The 25,945-nt window shown below is 38.4% G+C and overlaps 1 protein-coding gene across 45 annotated transcripts in view; it reads left to right on the forward strand.

Moving 5' to 3' along the window:
- RIMS1 (regulating synaptic membrane exocytosis 1) overlaps window positions 1-25,945 on the forward strand; it is a 537,317-nt gene that overhangs the window by 487,795 nt on the left and 23,577 nt on the right. The window contains exon 1 of one of the 45 annotated variants that reach the window (XM_075063796.1): window positions 20,458-20,525. The exons of the other annotated variants lie outside the window; for them this stretch is intronic. The gene's annotated coding sequence lies outside the window, so the exon portion shown is untranslated. Of the gene's footprint in view, window positions 1-20,457; window positions 20,526-25,945 lie in introns of those variants that run through there. 45 annotated transcript variants of the gene reach the window in all.

Here is a 25,945-nt window from a genome sequence, read left to right on the forward strand (position 1 = left end):
CTAGGACAACATGGGAGAGTCCCAGAGCTAGGGCTGCAGCCTGAGTCCAATTATCTACGCTGCAGTTAAACAGCCCCGCAACCCCAAGCTAGCTGGCACGGGCCAGCCGTGGGTGTCTAATTGCAGTGTGGACATACCTTAGAGAATCATGTGATCTAGTTCTCCCCCATAAGCTTTTAGCCTTCCCCACCACACAGCATGAGTAGGACCTTCCTATAGTCACCTGAAGTGTTTCCCTTAATTAAGGGATAAGGAGAATTCCCATACAGCCTCTGGAATTCAGCTTTGATATCCAACATGTCAATTTCAGAAGACAATCCAACAGTCCACTCCTAATAATATTGCACTATCCTGTTTAGCAAGCTATGTCAGTGGTTGTTTTCCATGCATGCTCACAGACGCTGATGTGAAATTCCTGCTGCATCTGGCTGATCGGCAAGCAAGGCTGCTTTCTGAGAATAATGCTGAGACCTATGGATACAGATGCCGTTCTCTGGTTACTTTGTTGAATGACTGAAGTTGGGTAAAATTTAGAAAAGGCAAACCTATTCTGTAAATACTGTGCATGGGCTATAATCATCCGTTGGTGCAGAAGACAATAGCATACCCAGTCATTGACTGACTGCAAGTGGGCACTATTCTTCAGTGGTAAAAATAAGAGTGGTTGGGATACTTGAAAGATAATAAGCAGAGGACAGCAGTCTTCCAAACTTAGAGCCACACACTTTCACAGCAGACACTAAAAAATATGATGTCAGTACTTCATTTTCACAGTCCTCATGCCAGCCTGAGTGTAAATTACACCTACAAAGAACATTCCAGCCAGAAAAGAAAATCTATGGATAATGTTCCACCTGTCTTGGCAGCTGTGCTGTGGGATACCAAGAGACTGCTTACCAGACAGAATATTATTAGGGACAAATTTTAGGCTTTAATATTTTGGAAATAACAAAATATTATTTAATAAAGAATTTTATCTAGTAAAACTCTAAAATTCTTCTGACATTCCATCAGTGCCAGAGTCCCATTCAACTGCCAGATACACAAATAGCCTTGTGCTAATACCACTGCCTATCACACTGGCCAATATTGTCCCATTGTTGCTTTGTACTCCCTTGTCAGTCTGTATCCATCTGTTCTGCCCTGTCTTTTGTTCTGTGTTTGTACAGTGCCTAGCACAATAGGGTCCTGGTCCATAAATAAGAGTTCAAAACTGAAAGTGAAAAAGATTTAAATTACAGAAGGGATCTAGGCAGGCAGATGTAATTATCCAAACTGGAATTTTGCAAGAAAAAAATGGACTATTATTCCCCCCTTTGCTAAGACTCAAGAGAAACTCTGACAGCAAAGTGACCCCATAACCTTTCCACTACTCCACCACACCAAACTCCCTACCTTTCTACTAGGATGTCAGTTCAGTAATGACTCAAAAGGATGAATGCCATCTCCTTAACCAGGAGCACTGATTTCCACAGCGTCCTGGCCTTTCCTTGACCAATTCCCAACTAAGTACTGAACAGGCTCAACCTGCTTAGCAAAGGAATATATAAAACCTACAATTTTCCTCTATTTTATGGGTTATTAGTTATTTTGCTGTTTATTGTTATTTTTTAATTGTTTTAGTTTTGAATGGCTTTGTTTCTTAATCCCTCCCTTTTTGTATTTCTGGACTGCTGTATTAAAGGACAGTTCATTAAAAATGTCAAATTGTCAAGCTGTATCAGGAATATTTGGTGGCCCAGGCAGTGAGATAGTTAATTTTCTTTTTGTTCTACAGTTTGACAAGACAAGGCATCATGTCTGTGTTTTTATAAGATTTCTAATATTTTTGTTCCCTTTCACAGCTATCTTTTATTTGGCCAGACTTGTTACGTAAGACCTTGACTGTTTTGATAGTAAAGTAGATTTGGAGAGGCTTCCAAGAAACAGTTACTTGGAAGTTGCAAACTGTAAAACAAGCCTCCTGGACCAGCATTTCTATACAGTTCACTTGTGGTTAAAGTTCCCGTATGGCACAGAAGAGCAAATCCAAAGTACTTGTTTGCATTGTCTGCTCACTGCTGCAGGAAAGCCTGTTTAATACCAGTATATATCCTCCTCTACCCTACTGTAACTCCATTTTGTTAGTCTAAGGATGCAAATTTCTGCCATAAAACTTCCCTATATACCTTCATTTTCTTGTGTACTTGTAGAATAATTCATGATAATCTGGGGAGTAGTATCTCTTTCCTCAACATTTCCACTCTCAGCCAGCATTTAGCTCACTTTAATATTGCCATAACAGGAGTCTGCTTCCTCTGGTTATTGCTAATTTTCACAGACTTAGCCCTCTCAGTCTATTTCAGATAACTGAAGCAAATCTCTGAAGCTATTTACACTATTCCACAAAAGAAAGTATAAAGAATGAGGAAAGGGCATGACATCAGTGTGGGTTTTCCTTTTCAACCAAACTGAAAAAAAAATGCTTCTGGAATACTAGCAATGGATGCGGATGGTGCCTTGGGAGAGCTGTCCAGAATGGGGCTCTAAACCTGACAATTAAATAGTAAAGAATATTTTGTTGAGGGGAACAAAACCTTCATTCGGATGTTGCTTTAACTCAAATAAATGCCTGGAGTTAAAAACCCACCACCATAAGATACAGAATGATATTGAAAGAAAAGGAAAAGGGAGAGTAACACAAATTCAACACAAACACCAGCTTATTTCTGTGAGATGAACACTTTGTTCTAGTGATGATTCTTAATTCTTCGAAACAAGTGAGTGGATGTAAGCATGTTCTTTTTTATTTGCTGTTGCCATCTAGCTAATGAATTCACTACCGTTAATAGAAACATAATTCAGTCTGAGTTACTTGTCTTCCAAAAGATTTCCTAATAAGGGTTAGTATTTTCAAACAAAGTCCAGTCTCCTCTGTTGAATTAGTGTAACATATGGTTCTTTTCCTTTTTCCTGAACTATACATTTTGAGTTTGATGACGTTTTGCACTTGGTTGAAACGCAGTAAAGTACTGATTTGCGGTGGTATTTATTAGCACTTTTTCCCTCCTGGATATTTTTTTTAAACAGATTCCTGCAGAAAGTGAACCCCAGTCATTATATTTTTTGTTATTACCAAATTATAATTTATTTATGTTTTAAAATTCATGCAAGTGTAATGTCAGGAAAATTAAATTACTGTGAAACAGTACAGCCATCCTTTTATCTGTGAGTTTGCGTGCATGTAAAACAGCACTATAATTACAAATATTTAAAATGTATTTGTTTAAGGGAGGAAGGACTTTATTCCTGTTCTGTTTCTATTTTGTTATCAAATAGTGAAAATTAAATCACTTTAAAATAGTTCCCATTCATTTATGAAATATAGTAAAAAGTGATCTTACTAGTAACGTTTGCTGTATTTTCATTCAGTTTTATTTAACCAGGACTATAATTTGCTTTATCATCTGACCAGTGAGTTCCTTTCATACTTTGGTCCCACATTCTACACAGGGTAAATATAAAAAGATGTATTGAGATAATATCAAAGTTGTGACACAAATTGGCAAGAGATAAAATAGTGCCTAATTTCTGCAATGGAGAAAAGGTTAGTACTATCTTTCGGTCAAGATTTTTTTGACACAGAAGGGTAAATTAAGACAGTGTGTCATCCTTAAGCTTGAATTTCATTGCTTGTCACATCCTGTGCACCTGAGCCTGCCCCAAATGCATGGCTTTCTGACACACTGAAATGTCTCAGAAGCTAGCTCTGCCTGCAATCGTCAAAAGAAAAAGCACTCCAGTTCTGTGTCACAGAGTTGAACGGCTGCCTGGGGAAGAGACAACGCATCCAGATAAACTTGCTGTTTCCCATGGCTAAACATCTGCCTATAGTTGGGAACATGTCCATCTCTCCACATGAAGCAGAGACCCAGCAACTGGAATAACTGCTCTGCACAGACTAACCAGTGCAACTCTGTTAGATAAAATAGGGCTTGCATTGGTATGACTTACTCCAGTAAGTTACCAATATAAGTTGCACCTGTATAAGACCCATTCTGTGCCAGTGCAGTGGTTTTTTTCACACTTAAACCCAGGGCCAGATTTACACCTTACACCTAGGCACAGCTTCCCTCCCTTCCCATCCCCCCGCCTACAGCTCACCTTCATGTTTTCTGTAAAAAAAAAAAAAAAAATGAAACTTTTAACACACTTTTAACTTTTAGGCACCCCAGGCATGTGCCTGCTGTGCCTAATTGGAAATCTGGTCCTGTTCAAACCACCAATACAATTACATTGGTGCAAATTTGCCTAGTTTATATAAGCCCTTAGTGGTGAGACAAACTAGCTCTGTGACCAACTTTTTAGAAGTTTCACGTGATATGAAGAGAGATCTTCTTTCCTCTTCTACTTCCCTGGCTTCTCACATAGGGTTCCCTTCATATGTTGGAGGAATTCTGAGCTGCATAGTTAAGGCAGTTTTGAAACAATCTTTGTGCCAGTGGAGCAGTGCAGAGGTGACTTAACCAGGCCCCAAGGACCTAAATCTTTAGAAAAAGTCCTGGGTCACCTGCCTACACCCTTCCTCAGCAAATATATCCCAAAGTTTTATAAAACAAAACAGTTCTGAGCATAAGCAACTTTTGAGATCATTCCAATACATTGGGGTATTTCTTACAAACCATTGATAGTATCTTATGAGTAGTCTCTTTATGCTGCTGGGGAATATTCAAATTGCACTAATGTATTGATTCTTTTGATGAATTATAACTAGCATAATACTATAACTATAAAGTAATAGACTAGTGAAGAATTATCAAAAACATGAGTGGATTGGGATATAGATATAATTATGGATGTCATATCTCTGGAGCTGTTCGACCATGGAATTATTTAGCTCTGGATGTTTCAGAAAATACAACTGACAAATTTTCACCCTCCTTATAAAAGTTGCAAATGAGAGCCAGAGAGAGAGAGAAATTGGCTTGAAAAGAATCATATCTCTGACATTATCTATATTAGAAAGGGTTTGCCAGTATAGCCGTACCAGCATAATTATTCTGGCAAACCTTCCTAGTGCAGTTGTAATTTACCAAAAGGTGTTTTTTTGTTTGTTACTAGTAGCTTATACCAATCCTTTGAGCAAAATAAGCTGTCCTGGCAAAAAGGACTTTTTTACTATTATAACTGCATCTCCACTGTATCATTAAAGCTATGTCACATGGCTAGCAGAGCTCAGTCATTGTACATTTTAAGCGTAGAGCGGGTCTCTGGTGAAAAATTGGTATCTGTTTCTGTGAAAATAGACAGAAGTGCATTTTGCTGAATAGAATTAGATATTTATGATGCAGAAGCTGTAGATATTTTAATCTTTCATTTAGTTCTGTTGCAGCTATGAATCTGAAGAGAGCTGTGAAGAAATCTTTGATACTATTCTCTGTTTTGGCCAGAAATAGTTCCAAATCCCAGCAAAAAGCTCCATGACCACCTGAGACAATGTAACACAGTAACGCAAAGAAAAAAGCAGTGGACTTTTTTTCAATTATGGGGCGATATCACCTGCTACTTTCCTTGCTGCTAATGATGATGTCAATTTCTGTTAAATTCTGAAATGCAGAGAATTTACAAGAGGCAGACTGGAAGTACTAAGAATTTTCAAATTACGCAGTGTAGAGAGGGAACCAGTAAGGGCAAAAAGAGAGCAGTACTATGGAAGGGGAAAGCAGCTATGCAGTAACATCTTCTCACCAGCAACTGTGTGGGAGCTCAGCATGTGAATGGACAAGAGTCTGGGGAACAGCTACTCTGCACAGTATGTTTCCCTCTCTGAACACACTAAGGTACAGTGCAAAAAAAGTAAATTCAGTAACTCCCTTCTCTGTGGTTTTTACACATCTTGAAAAGGGGGTAGGAGTTGATCTGGCAGAGACGTAGATAATGGCAACACTGAAAAAATACAGTTGTGTGGTGAAAAGGCTGGAGAGGAGTAAGGACAGGCTGAGATCTACAAGAACTGGCCTTGTTCCCACATACCTCAGTCTGCCACTATAACTGCTAACCATAGCCAGCGACCATGATGTGCTGGCCTTGTTACCAAGAGGGAGAACTGCTGTAGGGCAGCAATCAAATAAAAACAGTATGACAGTGAGATTTGGTGCTCCCTTTTGGTGCAGTTTTGCATGTAGTGAGGAGCTTATTGCCCAAAGTCACCTACTGTGATTTAGAGGGGATGTAAATCAAATTAATAATAAGTAATAATGATAATAATAAGCAGTAACATAGGAGGGGTGCAAATAACACCCCCCCAGTGTTGAAAAAAAAAATCAGTGGCTTTGAAGAGAATTTTTCTCCCACCACCATCACCAAAGTGATCTGAGTATGTATCCTTGCAGATTTGACCCCACCTTCCAAAACCCTGGATTCTGAGGGGATTCCCTAGAGGCCAGGTACATCCTCATGTTAACTTGCTGAACATTTTACTATAATGTGACAATCTGTTTAGATTTTCAGGCTCCAATGGTAACTTTAATCAAATGATTTTTTAGGGCAATGCAATAGATTCTGAGTAAAATATTCAAATACTTCCTCAAATGGGGGAGAAGAAATGTTATAATTTAAATATGTATATATATATTTTGTGTTCTGCTGCCAGGTTATCTTCTTTGATGGATGTTTTGATACTATCTAATGCTCATTGATAGATACTTGTTCCCCTTTCTATGAGTTTATAAAATATGCAGTTTATTTTATTCATAGAAAAATTACCAGATTATACTGCTTAGTATATGCGTAAGTATTGGTACATCAGAAACCAAACTTCAGGAATGAAGATTATTCTGAACCGCAGAGACAATAGAAGCTGTGAATGTGACAATGGTAAATGAAAAATCCACATATGCCAGAAATCCAAGAATTTAGGATTCTCCTGCTAGTTTTGCTGGATTCAAATTTTTGGTTTTTCCCCCAAAAGAGGAAAAAAGACACTAGCGGTCATTAGCAGAAGGCATTGTGAGACACGGCTTCAGGTTGTCAGTACGGATGAGGTAAAACCTGCATCTCCAGCCTCCAGCCTGGTGTGCAGTGCTGTGTTGCTGCCTTCTTTGCAATTCCCTTGGTGGCTCACAGCCTCAGAACTTGGTGTGACAAGGAGGAAGCAAGGTCTAGAGCTCCGGGAGGCAACTGTCACTATGGTTTACTTTGCTTGTTTTTGTGAATTGTGCAGGACAAGGGGGAAATGGCTAAGGATATGAGGTGAGCACAGCTGGGTTTACAGAGATCAGGATAGACTGCTTTGTTTTTAAATAGTGTCTTAACAGTAGTAATGTTGAATGGTTTTGAACATTTTTGTATGGGGTGTTTTGTTTTTGGAGAATATTAAATGCCTTTGGGGCCCTGTGGTTTTGGTGTGCATATGCTAGTATTAGAACAGAGCATAATTTGGCACAGGATTCCAGAAAAATACAGAATAGACTATCATTTTTACTGACTTGTTTCTAATATCTGAAAATCTTTTTCATTATACCTGTTCAATTTTTTCCACGGGAGGACTCCTGATGCCACTGTTTTCATTTGTTTTGCTTTCACCTCTGCACTGACTGACCAGAGGTCTCTTTATAGCTCTTTAGCTGAATGTAGATTTGATGCCACAAACTGTTCTCTCTCTCTCTGAGTCTGCAGGCAAACTGAAACAATGAGCTATATTCAAATGTGATCTAGGATTTGTATATGAAAGTAGATAAATTTCAATCATCACTGTCCCTAAGAATGCTCCTTGAATGTCCATCTTCTTCCTGCCAATCCTGTGTTTCTCTTCGGGCCAGGGTTGTGGGGAGAGATTTCATTGGCAACCCATTCATCTCTCGTTTGTCTAACTGAAAAGCCACTATGACATTAACAAAGATGTTGAAGCCCTAGTACTGAAAATAAACTGACAAGGAAAATATGCAATGGGATTGACCTATTCCGGTTACATACTAATACCACTTTGTTACAAGTTGAGTTTTTGTTGATAAAAGAAGGAATACATTAGAGAAACCAGCGTGAGGGGCTTATCTATTTTTATAAATAAATCCCAGTCCCCATCTGCCTCTGACAGACCTCCCCAACAGTTCCACGTTTGTGGGATTGTTCCACTTTGACCCTCAAAACTCCCTGTCCCAGCTGGACTTGACTCTTTGCTTAGGTTGTTGCAACCTCGCCCTGGTGCCATGGGATCACAACTCTGCTCAGGTTTGGCTCTGCCCCCCTGACAGCAGGATAGCTGGGCCAAACTTGAGTGAGTGGCATTGCAACTCTGTGTGCCAGGTTGCAACACTCAAATTTGGCCCAGCTGCCCGCAAACCCTGTTGGACGGGCTGAGCCAAATGTGAGCAGAGCTGCAACCCTTTGTGCTGGAGCCAGGTTGCATTAGCTAGAACGAAGAGCTAAGCCCAGCCAGCCCTGCTGTACAGGAGCCACTGATGTGCAGTGAGCTTGCTCTGCAACACCCTTTCCCGTGGACTTCCTCCCCAGGGGGTCTGTCTCACTTAGCCACTTTACGTGTTGGAAGGTTAGCTGTAAGCATATGTTAAGAGCCAGATTCTTCTATTCTCACTAGATATAGCTACTTATGTGTCCCTCATCACCGTAGTGTTTGAATGCCTCACAATCACTTAATGGATTTTCTCTTCACAATGCCCCTGTGAGGAAGGGAAGTATTATCCCCATTTTACAGCTAGTGACTCAAGTTAGATTAAATGACTGAGTTGAAACAACTAAGAGGACAGTCGTCGCCTTTTCTCCCTCCCTCAAACTGCTTCCCAGGCAAGAGGCACAGCCAGGTTGTATTTTAAATATGTTTTGGTGTTCACTGTACTAAATGCTTTTTACTGTATGAACTTTCACAATGCTGGGCTAAGCAAAATTGATGCTTCCTTGAAACTGCAGCTTGTCACATAATAAACAAGCCATGAAACTGCAGCAGGCTATGTTTCCCTTTTTCCTGAACAGTAGCAGAGTTCAGATTACGCATTCAAGCCTTAAAGTGTTTCTGGCCAGTAGTGACCAGACTCTCACTATGTCTTCATTACTCTTTTTCGTTGTAGTGGAGCTGTCTCTATTTAAACAGGGATTTATTTGTTTGTTGTGACCATTCTAAATTTTTGATAATACTTTTATAAGTAAAGTATGTCATAATATTAAATTAATTGGTGATTGTATTTCACTGTCTAATAAACAGGGAAGGATAGCTCAGTGGTTTGAGCATTGGCTTACTAAACCCAGGATTGTGAGTTCAATCCTTGGGGGGACCATTTAGGAAACTAGGGTAAAAATCTGTCTGGGTGAAATTTTAACCCATCTTTAAAGAGCTTTGTATATATTGTTATCATTAATCAAGCTTGGAGCATTATAATGAGGTGTTTCTATGGGTTTTGGTTTATGATGCTAATATGAGGCAACTTAAGAATACCTTATTTACTGACAGCTTCCTTTGTCAGATCATTAGAGACACAAGGTGGGTGAAGTAATGTCTTTTATTGGACCAACAGCAGTGTGCAGGACATAATGGATGGATTTGTTGCTGTGGAGTTCCTGAATTGTGGTGGAGCAATAGACAACACACATCCCACCTTGCTACAGAGTACATCAACACATTTTTCTATGGTTATGCAAGTGCTGGTGGATCACCAGGATGCTTCACCAACATCTGTGTTGGCTAGTTAGGGAGCATAAGCATGGCCATCATGAGTCAGACCAAAGATCTGTCTAGCCCAGTATCCTGTCTTCTGACAATGGCCAATGCCAGGTGCATGACACTCACATCTTTAAGAACACAGGTATGTTCAGAAAGCTACAATCAGGGATGTTCTTTCCCAACCAGGGGATTACCATTGGGAATGTTGAAATGCCAGTAGTGATCCTGGGGGGCCCAGCCTACTCCTTGCTGACCTGGCTCATGGAGCCAGACACTTGCCACCACAATAGCACCAAGGAACTTCCGGCTTGGCGGGTGCAGAATGCCAGCTGAATGTACTTTTGGTAGATTGTAGGAGTGCTGGTGCTGTGTTAACCTCAATGCACTGGCCATAGCTTAGTGCCGTTCAGAGAGGTGGTGCTACTATGTTGAGCTAATGGAGAGCTTGCATCCATGGGAGACAAATTTAAGTGTGGACACATGCAAAACTAAGTTAATAGAAGGCAGCTATGTAAACCTAACTTTGTAGTATAGACCAGGCCTTTGTATCTGTACTTGTGTGGCACCCATCGCCATAGTATCTGTCCTCACAACACCCTAGTCAGGTAAGGAAATATTATGATCAGGTTTCACAGGTGTAGAGGTGAGACATAGATTTGCAAGATTGGCTTTGAAGTCCATGTCAGAGCAGGGATTTAAACACTGATCTCCTGAGTCCTAAGTCTGTTGCCTCAATCACAAGACCATCTTTCCTTTCTGCTGTGTTTTCATCTGGCTTTACCATGGCCAGACACCAGACTTCTTGTCATCCTATTATTACACAGAATAATTATATGCACAGTAAGAGAGCTTCTGGTTTTCAAAGAATGGTTAGTTTTTGATTGGTTGACATCTATAATTATAAAATATAAAGATTTAAAAATAAACGTCAAGAAAGGGGTAGCTTGAAGATTTTGTCTTGAAGATTTGGGGGCTGAATGCTATTGATTTAAGTATCTTCAAGTGTCTTCAAAGTTTTGGCACTTGATATGGCTATTAGATTGAAGAAATAGATGATCTCATTAGACTGTTTTTCTACTAGCCATATGAAGTCTTATTTTCCTTCTTGACCTCATCCTGACAGCAATTTCGATAACCATTTTCCATCCTTAATTTCCAGCAACTATGTACAGTGTATGAAAATAGGTACTTTTGAATTTTGTTTGGTAGTGAAATTTATTTAAAATTTTCTAAAATAACATTTTTAGTTTTATAGTACCTGCCATTTGAGGCTCTCATAGCTCTTTAATTATAGTAATAATATAATAAATAATGGTACTTTGGTTTTATATAAGGATTTTTATCCATAGGTCTCAAAGCACTTTACAAAGGAAGGGTAAGTATTATTATCCACGTTTTACTGATGGAGAAATTGAAGTGCATAAAATGACTTGCCAAAGTCACACAGTCTACAGCAGAATCAATGATAGAAACCAGACCTCCATGTATTAACCATCGGAACATCCTTCCTCTTCTAAATGTAATTGCCTAATGAAAGTGCTTTAGGATTAATTTATTTTAAAGGATCCCAAAGTATGTCATAAATAATATATGCAGAACCACTGAAATGCTGCCAGCTCTGAAAGGGATGGCAGCCACCAACTGGTGCCCAACATACTGTTCATCAATGTAGAAGAGAGTGCCCTTAGCTAAGGACAGCACTCTCTAAGCAAAAAGCGCCAGGGGTTCTCAAATGTCCATCCAGTAGAACTGTCCACACAGTAAACCTGCACAGAACTCAACTTGGGTTCAAGGACAGCAGGGCTGGCTTTAGGAAGTGCGGGGCCCAATTCGAACAGTTTCGACGGGGCCCCGGCAGGGATGATTTGAAAAAAAAAAAAAACAAGTAAAAATACATGTGGGGCTTGTACTCACTGGGCATGCTCTGAGTCTTTGGGCCATTTTGGCGGCGGGTCCTTCACTCGCTCCAGGTCTTGGGCAGCACCGAAGGACCCACCACCGAAGTGCCGCCAAAGACCTGGAGTGAGCAAAAGACCCGCCGCCAAAGTGCTGCTAAAGACCCCTGGAATGCTGCTGGGTGAGTAAAAATTAAAAAGGCACCTCTAGCCAGGGAAGGGATTCTCACTGGGTGCAGGGCCCTGTTAGGCGCGGGGCCCAATTCGCGGCAATTGGTGGAATAGGCCTAAAACCAGCCCTGAAGGACAAGAGTCAACCCCTACTGGAATTTGGACTTGTAGCCAAAGGGAATGTAGGTGTTTAACACCTACAACTTACATCACTAAAACACATCTCTTGCTCAGTGATATCTAGTGTAGTCTGTGCCTTTGATCTTGGGTCAGGTTTTTTTTATACCATTATTTTGTTTTCTGATATTTGTTTAGTGAAAATATGCCTGGGCTTATATTTAGCAGCTATTCAGAGATTTAAACTGGAGTGTTTTGTTTACCAGGAAGGACTTCACTTTATAATATGCTGAAGTAGATTACTCTCTGCATCATAAAGAGTTAGTTTGATTATGAGCAATTCATGAGCAAATAGTGCTTCTTGCACTTCATTACTCCTAGTATTTTGTGATATTGGCAGAGTTTGTTAATTACAGTCTGAATCAAGGTTCCACAAAGAAAGGTCCTTAAAATCTTTCAATCTGGACACTTTGTTGTACTAGTTAAGAAAAATCCTCATATATATGCATTTTGCAAAACTTAAAGATGGTGTTTCATTGTCACCAAAAGTATTTGTTTGAACACTCAATTTTCATTCAAAATTAATGGGAACTGGACATCCAGTACCCTGGCAGCAATGGAAGTCTAAGTGTGTACTCACATTCTATTGGTCATTTTTGCAGTTGATGTTTTGTGGTTTAGAACAAAGAGTGGTTGCAATTGTTATCTTCTTTGATATCATCTGCTTACACAGTGATGCTCTCACTTTTAACAAGGTCTTTTTGTTCAGATTGCCAATATTTCCATCAAAATACTAGCTCACAGTTGCTCTGAGCAGCTCCTGAAAGCTACCTAAGCAGAACATGCATAATTATCCTTCCTGTTGCAATGAACAGGAAAGCAGCATAGGGGTCACTTGCTGTCTGTTTTTGCTTAGGCATATGAGCATTTCAGGCTCATTGCTGACGACTGTGTAGTTTATTGTTGTGAGGCAGGAATTAATAGAATGCAACAAAGTTCTTTAGTGGATTAACAGCTCCTCTGGTTTGTTAGTTTAAACATTCAGCACACATCAGCCTGTTTAACCCAAAACTTATTTTATCTTTTGGGTATATGTGGTGTGATTGTACCCCACACTGTCCTGATAGGGTTAAGGAGGTTCTGAGAGGCCAATTAAGTTACATGGGGTCACTTATGAGAAGAAGGGACAGGGTTAACAGTGAAGCCCAGCTGGGGAAGGACTGGGAGAGCACTATAAAGCCAGGAAACTCAAAGCACAGAGGGAACGGCTTCCTTTCTCTTACAACCCTCTCTTTCCCTCTCAAGTTCTGCTTTCAGCCTCCTAGCTTTATAGTTATGTGCCAGCCCTTCCCCAGCTGGGCTTCGTTGTTAATTAATCTTGGCCCTCCACCTCCCAGGTGACTTATTTGGCCTCTCAGGCCCTCGTTAACCCTTTCAGAGCTGGTGTGGGCTGCACACCCCATCACAGTATGCTATATAGAAATACGAAGTTATATGAAATATTGTATAAATGCTGTCACCAATGTATATTGCTAAATATAGTCTCCATCTCCCTCTGTTTAAAATACTGTCTGCATGACAGTGAAAACATGTCAGTATTTTTATTTAAATTCAGTCTGTTAACGATTGGCATGGCCATGGGGCCAAACCCTATTTGTCTTCTCAATGAGTGGTCCCACTGAAGTCGTTGTGAGCAGGATTTGGCTCTGGGTGACATAAAACTGAGAGTGATTATATAAGAAATTAAACAAAAATCTCCTCCCTTTACAGACGGGGAGGATCTAGGCGGAAGAATGCAGTCAAAGTCAGGCTGTAGGATTTGTTCTATGGTACACATGCACACGCACCTTCAATTCTGCTGCAGGCACTGAGCTATGACACCTCAAGTTCCTCTCAAAAAGATAGGAAAAGTAGTGAAAAGGTTTTGGTACTTCTAAAATGTTAACTCTCTTTATTACATCTTTCTCTTCTTCCCAAGCTAGGCAGACACAGAGTTGGGACCTCAGAGAGAGGGAGAAATTTCTAGTTCTTCTAACGATAACACTTCCAGTACAGAGATCAGAAATGGCACTTTTTATTTAAAACCTTTGATTTAAAAAGCAGACCGTGTATTCCTTGTAAGAACTGCTTCACTTATTTTAGTCTTATGGCTACAGTTTTCCTTTAAGAGGTGATTTTTGTTTTAAAAAATGTATATTTGTATTAAAATGTATAATGAGGAGATCATTTGAATGTGTGGGAGACTGAAAACTCCACGAGATCAGCTCCCTTTATATAACATGAAAATACATTAAACAGAGGAAAATATTTTGGGGGCTTCAAGCTCCTTGGAGTGATATTGAGACTTATCCTACACTGAAGTCCATGGCAAAACGCCTATTGACATAAATGAGAGAACATCTACAATAAAAGAAGTATAGAAGGAATGTAAATGTTCATGCTTCAGGTCAAACCACCATCCAGCTGGAGCTGGGAAGAAAGTTTGTCTCTGGGCAGGTTAATTTATATGACTAGTTTCCTCCTTTAAAAAAATCGGCTTTCTAAGGATAAATGTCATCATGTTATTTACTGGGGCAATGTCTCCCCCAGAGATGTTGAACTTAATTACATGTGATGATTTTTATTTAATGGCTCAGGTGAAGTTACTTCTTGAACCAACTCCTACGTGGTATTTAAAATTAAGTCTAATTGTTTTCTTGTTCTAGCAATAGCTACTCCATTTAAGATGTCGAGAGGTTGCTTCCCTAAACCTTGTGCTATGATACTTGATGAGTTTCCATGCAAGTAGTTAATGTCACCAACTATTACTGTTTTATTAGCCTTTGTTGCCTGCCTGATCCTTGACCCTAAATATTGAGTATCTGTTATGCTTTACCTGATCAGGGGCTGGGAGAGGAAGCAGTATATATTTTTATATGTATGACTTGAGATTTGTATCTATATGCATTTTACTGGTGCTCTCTACTTAAATCTTCATCTCATTAGATTCTGTGAAATCTTTTAGATACAGTGCTACTACCTACCTCTAAATTCTAATTTGCTCTTCTTGTAGAGTTTATAGGAAGGAATTAGAATATCCTGTCAATATTTTTGGCCATTCCACTGTGTTTCAGGAATAACTATGTAAAGATTCTATTTCAATGCCAAGCATTTTAGCTGATATATTTTTGCTTTTAAGCATCTCACATTATTATATAGACATTTATATTTGGCCAGTCATCCATTTTCACTTATATCAGTCTGATATCCTGCTACTTGTGTGGAATTTACCTTTGTGTTATAAACTACTTCCACCTGTTCACTGGATATGGATACTTTTGTATTACTGCTGTCCCTTCTGTATAAATCCGACAGTTTGAACATACCCAAAAAGAAGCACTCTAATTAATAATAATAGTAATCCTCACAATGAGTAGAGCTTTATCTCCCATTTCCATGAAAAATTAAATGCTATTTGGAATAATAGGTATAATGTACAGATAATAAGAGATTAGTACATCTGTTCCGTAGAACGTGACCTTCAAACTGTTAGCTCTGGTAAAAGATTCAAGCATCATGGTATAATCCTTATATAAAAGAGCAAGTCTGTTCTACCATTGTATTTTCTGATGTCTATCATTGAATGTACATTTAATGAATTCCCTTGAAAGATGTAATGCCACTCAGTTTGGGTGACTCCATGCCAAGAGAACATAGCTGATTCAGATAAGAATTACTACAAAAGGCAATCCTGCCCAACAAGGATTAGGACTGGGACCCTGGAGACAAGGTTTGTTTATTAATTGTATGTTCATATTGCGCCCTTTTCCATTAGACCAGGCCACTGTGCCCATCTGCCTTTATGCCACATGCAAGCAAATCCAGAACTTTGTGATTGATTCCAGGAGCTCTCTGTGGCTCACATGGTGTTCATTTGTAAATCTCCATTCATAATGGGTTGTTTGATGTGTTGCTTCCCTTTTTCCTTTTCCTCAACTCAGATGTTGATAAGAAATTGACAGTTTCCTGTATATTTACAAAATTATGTTGTCTGGTTTTTTTGTGATAGGTTTGCCAGTGCCTTCTACCTTAACACTGCAGAAAAGCTTAAGATCAGTCCTGAATCTCAAGTTCTGCTTTTGCATAACACAAAAACATGAGAATTTGCTGTTAAACAGTTTTAAGCTATTGGAGTAACTCATTTTTATATTGTAATCTTAATAATATAGCATATGTACAAGTAGGTGGATATTGTATTGAATCAATAAGTGTGAGAATGGTCATTATTTTTTTAAATGATATACCTGCATTACATTTCAAAAGTACAGCACAAACAGCCTTACTTTGGTCATTCATATGGAGTTTTTGAAGTGTATTTACTTTAGAGGGCTAGACTTTCTTTAAGAAGAATAATCAATACAAAATAAGCACCATTTCATTTTATTACAGGAAAATATTATATCAGCTAGGAATGCCCATGTTTGGACTGGCTTTAAAACTTGATAAACAGTTGCTGCCTTGACTGGTCTGTTTTAATTTCCTTGTTGGCTGTAATCCAGAAACTGTCAATATTTGTTTATAATATACAGCTAATTTCTTCTCTTTCTTTTATTTTCTTTAGTGTACCTTTCGTAGTGTTTAATGATGTATTATACACAGAAACATATCAGACAAGCCAAAGTCATAATAAGGAAATCTTGTTTTGCAATGAAATAATAGCATAATTTACCTGGAGAAAGCACAGAACCTGTCTCTTCTGTGTATATTATTGCCCTCATTTCTCTGATGTTATCTGTTATCTTGGATAAAGGAGATGCTTCTTCAGTATGGAAGGTGTGCAGCACAAACTGGAGGGCTGAGCTGAATGAAACATGATAAGCCAAGTGGAGCTACAAAAATAACTTGCATTTAGTTAAATAGCAAAAGCAAAGGTTGCCACATGAGCTCCTGCAATCTCAGGTCTTCACCTTATGTTAATCAAAGCAATGTTGTTGCTGCAGCTATTTCTGATTGGTGGTTTGCATATCCAGCACAGTTGGAGCGCATGAGATTGTGTTTGAAGGGTTTCCTTGAATGCATATTTGAGAATGGGAATGAAACAGCAATATTGCACATCAAGTTACTCTCAAGCATCCATTTGGGAACTTTGGCAGAATTTGTTGTCTTTGAACATGGTCTTTGGGAGTAGTTGTCCACTTTGAATAATATAAGCAAAAATAGAACAATGATACTATTTATACTGCTACAGTATTTATAAAAACATGAGCCTTTTACCCAAGTCTGTAGGCATATTTAAAATCATAATTAATACAAAAATTGTATAAAACATTACCAACAGCCAACAACAGCAATCTTAAAATGAAATACCCAACACTATCTCCATGAAGTTTCTCCATGACTCATTTCCTATCCTAACCCCTACCCAGACACAAGACTTCTTAAACAGATGGGCTTTGCACCATAATCTTGAAATTCCATAGACTTGGTTTAGGGCTGACCAACAAAAGGAGTGAGTTCCAAAGTGCAAGTACTTCCACTGGCATTTTGCAATGTTTAAATTTTGTGACTGTAGGTTGTCTTGGCTGATTTCCAATGTCATGTGGTTAACAGAGAAAAGGCAGTCTCTAATGTAAGCAGGACACACAACATTACACTTCCACACTTCAATTTGTATTCAAAAGCAAACCAATACAGCAGTCAGAGCAGAAGTCTAACATACTAACTTGGCTATTGCTGCTAAGCAAGAATTCTGTCGTGTTTTATAGTAGCTGAAGTTTCAGTGTGATCTTCAGTGATAGTTCCAAAGCAAAGCGTTCATGGTTCCTAAACTACAGATAATAGAGCCAGTATCCAATCCCCTGAGTTTCGCGAAATTGGAGAGGCAAGTTCAGAGGAAGTGGTCTCAGGATACAACCTGGTAGTTCGGAGGAGAAGCCCAGACTTCTAACTCTATTTAGGGCCTGAGATTAGAGTTCTAAGAACAAAATGGGTTAAAACTTTCTTCTCAGTGTTGAAGGATCCAGCTGAGCCTGTGTGCTTCTAACCAGCCTTTCTCTTACTGATCCAGAAGAGGGGGCAAACTGGAGATTGAAATCCCCAGTGTGTCCATGAGTGTAGTCAGGTTTCTAGCAAGGATTTCAGAGAATGGAGGTAGGCATGAACAGACCTTGTTTTTGATTGGTTTCCGTATACACACTAGGGGTGTGCATATTTTGTTTGGATGGCAGCAGAACGTATCTTTCTGGGAAGAAGTATTGTACTGTCCTCCTAAAGATGGCTTTTTTCTAGGGGTTTCTTTAATTGGGTTTTGTCTTAAAAATTTGTTTTAAGTCAACAGATAATCTCAAGGCACATCACTACAACAGTACTCTTTCACTCTTAAATGAGGTAGTGATACACCCAAATCTGTTGATTTTTAGCAACTGGCACTGCAAAAGATTACCACTGATGTATTTTATTAACAATTACTTTGACTATTACAGTGCATCTGAAACTATTATGTCCTACGCAAAGGGTGTCCATCAGCAGAAAAATATACTTTTTAGAAGTCTCTACATAGGCCTGACTTGAGATGCACCATGCCTCCATCAGACATGAGATCTGAATCTGTTCGTTGCCCTTGTAACTTCAACTCCACTGCAGTCTTTAAGATCAGAAATCCTGCTAATGTTTATTAATTGAAATGTACAGAATATTTTTCTCATAAACCATTTTAAGGCATTCTTTCTCCTTGTAGAAGATATCTATGCAGACAGGCATGAGCATTTGAGCATAACTGAAACAACTTCCTGTGAGCAAAAATGACAATATCGTGTCCTTTTTCATAAAATCATAGAACCATAGGGTTAGAAGGGACCGCAAGGTCATCTAATCCAACCCCTTGCCAAAATGCAGGATTTGTTGTGTCTAAACCATCCAAGACAGATGACTATCCAGCCTCCTTTTGAAAATCTCCAGTGAAGGAGCTTCCACAACTCCCTAGGCAGTCTGTTTAAAGCTTTTGCTGTTTGTTTACTTCTTTTCCTTGTAATACCTTCTAGACCATTGAAATATCTTTTTCTTCAGCCCATTTGGTCTTTTTTACTAGACAAATATTAACCAGTTGCTTTTTATTTAATGGAAGAAACCAACCTAATATTGTTTGTTTATTTCTTTTCTCTAAATCAACTTCATCAATGATGATGGCAAAGTTCTGGGAGTAGCTTGTTACGATAGTGTAGTTTGTGTTTCCCCTACTTTCCCTGAAAAAGTAACGCACAACATCTTAAATTATAGGCCCACTTAAATAATATCTGTTTGGGGTTTTTTGGTGGGTTGTTTTTTTTTTTAAGTTTCTCGAAAACTGAGTGCTAGGCTTAATACTTATTACAATTCTATATATTTAAATTCAGAAGCATTTTATACTGGGCTTTAGTAATCCAGATAGTTCATATTTTGGCCCCAAAATATTTCACAGTGACTCCTGATGCTAAAAGAAACAGTCTTGCAAGTACATTCCAAAATGTCAAATCTCTCAAACGGAAGATTAAAGGTAAAATTTTCAAAAGTGACATTAGAGACTTAGGTTACATCGCCTCTGTAAGCTAGGATGTAATTCTCCTGCTTCCATTCACATACTCATGTTATCCCTCTTTGAGCTAGCATGAGTATAAATAACATTATAGCTGTGTTAGCTACAGGTAGCAGTAGCACCAGAGGCATGGCTGAGCCACACACCCACTGGTTTCAGGCAGGTTTGTACTTGGCAGGCTCAGATGTGCTGCTGGTGCTGCTACCATGGCTACGCTCCTATTTACATGCATGCTAGCTCAGTGAGAACTAGTGCAACTATGTGCACATGAGCAGGGGAATCAAACCCCTAGTATGTTGTGTCACTTAGTCCCTAGGCACTTAGGAGTCAATGGGATTTAGACTTTTAAGTTGTTTAGGCACTTCTGAAAATTTTACCCTAAATTACTTTTGACCGCACTTTCCCAGGTCAGAATACTTTAGATCCTATTTATGCTCAAATTCATGGACAATGAGTCAAAATCATCAAGGTTTGAGAATAATAGAGACATTCATTTCTAAGGGCAGGTCTACACTACCGACTTACATTGGCATAACTATGTCACTCAGGGGTGTGAAAAATCCACACCCCTGACCAACGTAGTTATACTGACCAAACCGCCCAGTGCAGACAGTGCTACTGCCTCTCACAAAGGTGGATTAACTATGCTGACAGGACAAGATGTACTGTTGGTGTAGGAGCACCTTCACTTAAGTCCTACAAACATTTTTAGTGTAGACCTGACCTAAGTTTGTCTGACTTACTTTGTCTAGTGGAGAACAACTTTAAAAAAAAATCAAACCACCTGCTAGGAATATGTTGTGCTCTTCGCAATTAACACATCACTAGAACTTACATTGTTAAGTGAATTTTTAAACCTTTCAGCAATATTTTGTGAAATATTAGCTGACAGGTAGTTCAGTTCTTTTTCACTCCAAGGCCCCCTAATGTAATCAGTTGTAAAAAGAACTTGTGAGTGAAGCTACTTGATCATTCCTTACAGTGCCAAGTGGATTTTTTTAAAAGCTACAGAGGAAGCTCAGAGATTATTCTACCCAGAAACAGCACAAGATATTTAAACAAGGTTGAAGCTTCCTTGGCTTCTTACTGCTCACTAAGGAATATATTACAGCTGATGTTTAATTTTGCTTAAACCTAAGAGGTAAGACTGTATTTGGTGCATTTTGGTGTGACTAGCATACATGTTAATTTGATTAGCAGTGCTTTATTGTATATACCTATAACTGTTCATAGCTACCACTGGTAAAAAACAGAAAACTAATTTACTCTGTTGATCTGAAGATCTAGAGATAATTTCTGAAGTAGGTTCATTAACATTGTATTTTTTTTAAAATGTGCTCTGGAGCTATTGGATATCATACAACCAGAAGGGCTCAAAATCAGATGGATCAACCTACTGATTAAAACTTGTTCTGAGTAAGAAAAATTGAGTAGAAGTACTGTTGTTAAAGCTATAATATTTTTGATTTGATCAATAATATGTTCATAAATTAGTATTGTGGTATTATTTGGAGATCTTGCAGCTGTACAAAAAAATCATCTAAAATGTTTCCTTTTTCTCAGAACAATTGTTTCAGAATCATTTTAAGAGTATTGACTTTCAACATTTACGTATATTTTATAAAGAGTATATTTTGGACTTTTATTATACGTCTCAGCAAACACTGTAAGAAACATTAATGTTATTAGGAATCTTATTAGTGTTCGTGACATTGTTTTAATTTTCTAATTATGAATGACAACTTTGTAATTGTGAAATTTGTCTAGCTGGATAATAATTATTGTTTCACTCTTGAATCGGCCAATTGGGGGGTCAGGAAAGTTAAAGAATTTTGGTAAGAACTAACCTTGAGCTTATTTTCATAACTCTCCTTCTACTCATTAAAAAAAAATCTAAAAAAATACACCGAAAGAGAAAAGGAACTGATGTAATGGTCCATAAACAAAATATTTAAAACTAGGATTTCAGGATGTAACCAAACTAGTAGATGGACATTAGAAACCACTTAGCATTCTTCAACTAATAGGATAAATGATGTACTTCAATTCACTTCTTTATATAAATTATTTTATGCTTTCTTCTCCACTCTGATCCCAGCTCGCCCTCCTACATTGACTGGCAGCTGCATCCCATCACCTTTCAGATAGGCAAATGTCATGTCTGGACCCTATGCCAGTTTTGCTCTGAGAATCGTCTAGCAAAAGATTGTAGACCAATATCTAGCCTTCAGTCTAAACATGTCATCTGCGGAGTGAAATCAGTTTGCGTCAGTTTCTCATCCCTCTCCACTTCATTACCTCCTTCCCATAAATCCTATGAGGCACCAAAGTATGAGAGAAAATAGGTGTTTGTAAAATGTTTAAAAAATTGTATACAGTAGATAATTTGTAGACAGTGTGGTCTCGTTATGTTTTTAATTCCTCCAAGAAAGTAAATATTTAGCACTATTTGAATATCACTGAAATAGGCATTAGGAGTTGGAAAAAATGTGCATTTGTATATGGTAGCCGTTTGCATCTTATTAATCTTAGTTTTGCACAGCACTTTAAATGGCCAAGCAATTGATACCCGGTTATTTTCATATCAATGTAAACTGCCTTTTTATTCCAGCAGTAAAAGCTCACTACCATGCATCCTTTACCACAAGGTTGTCTCTCTTTGGCTGAAAAAATGTTGCTAGTTTCATTTAATACAGGGCCAGTGTTTTTGTTTGTTTTGTTTTGTTTAAGCTACAGAGGAAGCTCAGAGATTATTCTACCCAGAAACAGCACAAGATTTTTAAACAAGGTGGCAGCTTTCTTGGCTTCTTAATGCTCGCTAAGGAATATATTATAGCTGATATTTAATTTTGCTTAAACCTAAGAGGTTTAAAAATAATTAAACCACTTAATCTTAAATTAAGATTTTGCTATTTTAAAAGTCATCATTAATTCCTCATCCAGACAGATACTGATAGTTGTCTTTTATAGATGTGTATATCTAACAACACTCTCCTTTTCAAGTGTTTTTCTTGGCATTGAAGAATCAGGTCTTTCAGAATAATGTACAAGAGAGAGCTTGATTGTTTAGAAATTTTGCAACAAAACACAACTAACATGATCTGTTTATAGGGATGCAAGATTTTCCAAAGTATGTGCTTAAAATTAGGCTTCCCAAGTCCATATTTAGTGCTGACCAGTCAGCAGCTTTCATTCACTTTTTTTAAATTGTAGCTCTTGTGTAGGGCTTTTCATCCATAGATCTCAAAGTGCTACTTCGATCAACTAGAAATCAGTGCGAGCTGCTGGGTAATAATTAATAGTTAATAAATAGTTAATGTGATTTTTGAATTAACAATGCAAACTAAAGGTCAGATTCTGTCACTCTTAGGGTAATGATGCCTTACTCTGCAAGTGACCCTATTGCCTCAAATTAAAATAGTTAATATAATTGGAAAGCAGCATTTTATTTCAACTTTTCTCCTGTTGTTTTCAGTGGGTTTTTTCCCTTTGTTTCTATCCCAATGTATATCAGTAATAAATACCAGTAGATGGATATATGGTGAGTAAATTTCAATTTTATGTTGGGAATGAACTTGGCTTGCCACTGGAATGTCTGAATCTGAATATGCAGAATAACAGGAAAAGGGTGGGGTGTTTTTTTTTCAGATTTCTGGAAATAAATCATGCAATGCTAATTATATTGAAATCTTGAGTAAATGGATTTGACACACTTTCTAGATGGTTTCTTACTAACAGTTTATTGGCAGTGAATTTGTTCCGCTATATTCAGTGTAGTTTATACATGTTGTGTATCAAAATGAACCCACTGTAACTATTGCTTTCTTCATAGTTGCTGGTGACATTCGTGTTTTGGGAGAGGGATGTTTTAAGGATTATAGCAGTGGAGGGGTTTATGCTAGATATTATGCTTAGACACTTTTCTTCATAAAGTGAAATAGCAAAAAGGTTGTGCAGCTTTACTAGAGGTTTTTAAACTTTGGGAATCTCATGTTTTCATTGAATGTGCTGCGTGGTTGCTTTAAGAAACAGTCTTTTGAATTGATGAAGACCCGTGATATGCTGCTTGAAAGTATTGCCTGGCTTAATCTAGCTAGTGTCTCGCAGTCGGTGTGTGAACCACTGATGTGGTCACAGTCCTGGCAGATCTTTCTGAGCTGGCTTGGAGCTGTGGTCCTTTTAGGTTTTCTTCTCTGCATCCATGAGTATCTGTGGCATGAAGAATCATTGGTCCTTGAGCCATGCAGTGCTCCTCTGCATAATTGCCCTTCATTCATAGACTTAGCAATGTTGCATGTTTTAAGTTTTATTAAAGTGTTCTTTTGACTTCTTTAGATTAGACTTCATTGATTTAGTTGTCCGCAGAGAAGTCTTAGGGCATGGTCCCCAACCTTTTTGTCTGGCAGGTGCCAGATGAAGGACCGTGGCGGCGGTGGAGCATTCACTGAAAAGCCGCCGAATTTCTGCGGTATTTTGGCATATGCTCCACCTCTGGCCAGGATGTCGGTGCATTTAGATGCTCCCGCAGGCACCATGTTGGAGACCCCTGTCTTAGGGAATCTTTAGTTGAACATCCTGATGGTGTGGACAACTTACTTGACTGTGCACCTTTATGTCTTAGCTTCAGTTCCAGTAGTAACAGCCCATTTGATCCTGGCTCTTAAATCTCAAGATGGTTTGCAGGCAGGGGAAGCATCAATTCTCTTGCTGTTTTGTGCAAGTTTAAAATAAAGTAGTGAAGGCAAAATTATTACATGATGAACTTTCATTTTGGTCTGAAGCTTTATTCCTAACTTGTCTGTAAGAAAACCAAAGGCAATGTTTCCCCTTCAGCTCAACAGAGGCATCGCTGGAAATGATATTGTCTTGATAGGTAAAATGGGATACAAGAGCCATTCAAGTTCCTTGGTAGGAATGGTTGGTAGATTGTAAGGGAGTTATATTACAGTAGCTAATAGTTCACACAAGCTAACTGTGTTATGCAGCTGCAGATGGCTGCTTTGTGATCTCTTGGAGATCCTTCTGGACCTGTTATTAAACCTGCAAAAAGTATTTATTATACTTGATCTTCACTCATCGTTGTTATGCTACTTGTGTATATGCAATTTGTGCACACTAATCTGAGTTTTTGCAGATGGGAAGCTTTAGATGAAAGTGTATATATAAGCTTGGAAGCCATCTTGAAGCACCTTTGAAAATTTGGCCCTACATGTCATTCAGGAATGAACCAATTTGTCTGTGGTCTTCACAATGGATGTAATTTAATTCACACAACATAGGAAAATACCTATAACATGAAACTGAAATTAATTATCCATGTCAAATAATAATAAAAATCAGAAGCTGGCACCATAGCTTCTGAAATAAATTTCCAGGCAAAAGAAGAAAAACTTCAGTTATATCACTGTATATTTCTAAGCTATTTTAATAAGCCTGTACGTTCATGTAGATGCAGTCTCAAAAGTGTATGTACTTAGATGCCAGACCTCGAACACTCTTCTCAGAGGTGAAAATAAAAGCTTTAAACAAACCAACAAAAAGAACAAAAACAGCCCACCTGTTAACTGGCCAGATCCTGCAATTCATCAGGCAACTGATGCTTGATCCCAAGTATGTTTCATACCAGAGACCAACTTAAATTTCCAAAGGAGTTTCAAAAATACTAAAAGGCAATGCAATCCCACTTTAAAGTATCTTGTGAGAATTAGGCTTTGCTGAGAAATTTTAAAGAACATGACAGTAAAATAAAGCTTGATATCTTCTTTTGTCAGTATGAGTGAAATATATAAAGGGTAATGCATATAACTGGCTAGTGTAAGACTTGGAAAAATATGTGAGGTACGTGCTCGAGCTTATTTATCTTGAGTGAAGACTGTTCTCAGTATCTCAAAAAATCCATTAGGTATCTTACCATACTATTTTAAGTTACTTGTATGGTATATGTTCGATTATATTGCAGAATATTTAGAATTTTGCAGGATCTTTAGAATGTAATTGTAAAATGCAATGGAGAGTGGTGAGTGAGGGAGAAGGGAGGAAGCCAGAACAGTTATGCAAAGAATAGTGACTTAGAAAATATTCTGAAAAAGTTCTTCTTCACACAGCACACAGTTAACCTGTGAAACTCCTTGCCTGAGGAAGTTTTGAAGGCAAGGACTATAACAGTGTTTAAATGAGAACTAGATAAATTCATGGAGGTTAAGTCCATTAATGGCTATTAGCCAGCATGGGTAAGGAATGGTGTCCTTAGCCTCTGTTTGTCAGAGGGTGGAGATGGATGGCAGGAGAGAGATCACTTGATCGTTACCTGTTAAGTTCACTCCCTCTGGGGCACCTGGCATTGGCCACTGTCAGCAGAGAGGATACTGGGCCGGATGGACCTTTGGTCTGACCCAGTATGGCCATTCTTATGTTCTTATGACTCTTTAGCCGGTTCAATGTTCACAACTCAGCAAGAAATCAAGCCTTGCAGAATCATATATGGCTTGGGCCAGGCATTCTCCACAGTACAATGGGATCACAGCACATGGCACACACCCTTAAATTCCATGGCAAAAATCA

Source organism: Chelonoidis abingdonii, chromosome 3 (genome assembly GCF_003597395.2).
Source record: "Chelonoidis abingdonii isolate Lonesome George chromosome 3, CheloAbing_2.0, whole genome shotgun sequence".
NCBI lineage: Eukaryota > Metazoa > Chordata > Testudines > Testudinidae > Chelonoidis > Chelonoidis abingdonii.